The following is a 2,033-nucleotide window of genomic DNA, read 5'->3' as shown; positions in this document are numbered from 1 at the left end:
CTGAGCGAGCCAGGACGAATAAAATTGGCCAGAATACCTGTCAACATTTGAATACGGACATAAAATTGTGCCTAGTAGATAGCCGGGTAATGTTTCTATTCATTTGGCGAGTTTGGTGGCGATCAGGCCTGTGAAGGGTGAGGAAAACCCGTACAAATGCTGTCCTGTGCTGCAACATCAGGACATGGATTGGACAAACACCAGTCACACGCAGGACACAGAACGTCCATTATAGTAGGAATATTGAAGTTAGATATATGTTGTTTGTTTACAAAGATTTACACCTTTGGCACAGGAACACATTTTGCCTGTTTTTGTCAATCATAAATGGTACAGTGAGAGTTGTGAGTACTTGGCTAAAAAGTATATTTCAGGGGGTACTCCACTGTAAAAAGTTTGAGAACCACTGACATAAGAGCCATGCCTTCTTTTTCCTCCTCTCTCTTACTGTGTAAATGTATTTACTGAACATAAATGACACATAAAGCCCAGTCTCTGCACAGGTAATTTTTTTTATTTCAAAGAAATATTATTTTTGCTCTGTTACAAAAGCAGTTTAAAATCCTGGATAAAGGAACTTTTTCCTGGAATATTTTAAATATACAGAATTATACATATCGGGCAGATTCTGAAGTTATTCTCCAAAGTTGCGTCCGTGTCATTCTTTGACTTCTACAGAAAAAGGCATCCAGTGGTAAATAAAAGTTTACAAAGCTAAGGTGCAATGTCAATGTAACTGACACAACCATGTATTTTACATCTCATATACAACGCCTTTAGTAGGAGGCAGGTAAAGGAAATATATAGACAGTTCTTGCTAAAATTAGAACAATGGAGCCACTGCAAGAGGACTGGTGATTCTATGAAAGCTGCTCCCTAACTTTCACCCAAAGACTGACGGCAAGTAAGAAAGACGACCTCACTGCCCTTTCTTCATATTACCAACAACAAATATCATCTCAACATTTTACATATAAATTTTTTTCTGGATATTAGAAGAAAAAGCAGAAGCAAAGAGTAACACACACACACACACATATACATATATATATATATATATATATATATATATACATATATATATATATATATATATATATATATATATATATATACAGTACAGGCCAAAAGTTTGGACACACCTTCTCATTCTTCGCATTTTCTTTATTTTCATGACTATTTTCATTGTAGATCCTCACTGAAGGCATCAAAACTATGAATGAACACATGTGGAATTATGTACTTAACAAAAAAGTGTGAAATAACTGAAAACATATCTTATATTCTAGTCTCTTCAAAGTAGCCACCCTTAGCTCTGATGACTGCCTTGCACACTCTTGGCATTCTCTTGATGAGCTTCCAGAGGTAGTCACCTGAAATGGTTTCCCAACAGTCTTGAAGAAGTTCCCAGAGATGCTTAGCACTTGTTGGTCCTTTTGCCTTCACTCTGTGGTCCAGCTCAACCAAACCATCTCGGTTGGGTTCAAGTCTGGTGACTGTGGAGGCCAGGTCATCTGGCGCAGCACTCCATCACTCTCCTTCTTGGTCAGATATCCCTTACACAGCCTGGAGGTGTGTTTGGGGTCATTGTCCTGTTGAAAAATAAATGATGGTCCAACTAAACGCAGACCGGATGGAATGGCATGTCACTGCAGGATGCTGTGGTAGCCATGCTGCTTCAGGTTGCCTTTAATCTTGAATAAATCCCCAACAGTGTCACCAGCAAAGCACCCCCACACCATCACACCTCCTCCTCCATGCTTCACGGTGGGAACCAGGCATGTAGCATCCATCCGTTCACCTTTTCTGCGTCGCACAAAGACATGGCGGTTGGATCCAAAGATCTGAAATTTGGACTCATCAGACCAAAGCACAGATTTCCACTGGTCTAAGGTCCATTCCTTGGGTTTCTTGGCCCAAATAAATCTCTTGTGTTTGTTGCCTCTCCTTAGCAGTGGTTTCCTAGCAGCTCTTTGACCATGAAGACCTGATTGGCACAGTCTCCTCTTAACAGTTGTTGTAGAGATGTGTCT

Source organism: Sphaeramia orbicularis, chromosome 21 (genome assembly GCF_902148855.1).
Source record: "Sphaeramia orbicularis chromosome 21, fSphaOr1.1, whole genome shotgun sequence".
NCBI classification, from domain to species: Eukaryota; Metazoa; Chordata; class Actinopteri; order Kurtiformes; family Apogonidae; genus Sphaeramia; species Sphaeramia orbicularis.
The sequence above is the reverse complement of the archived record's forward strand: the minus strand, read 5'-3'. Positions refer to the sequence as shown.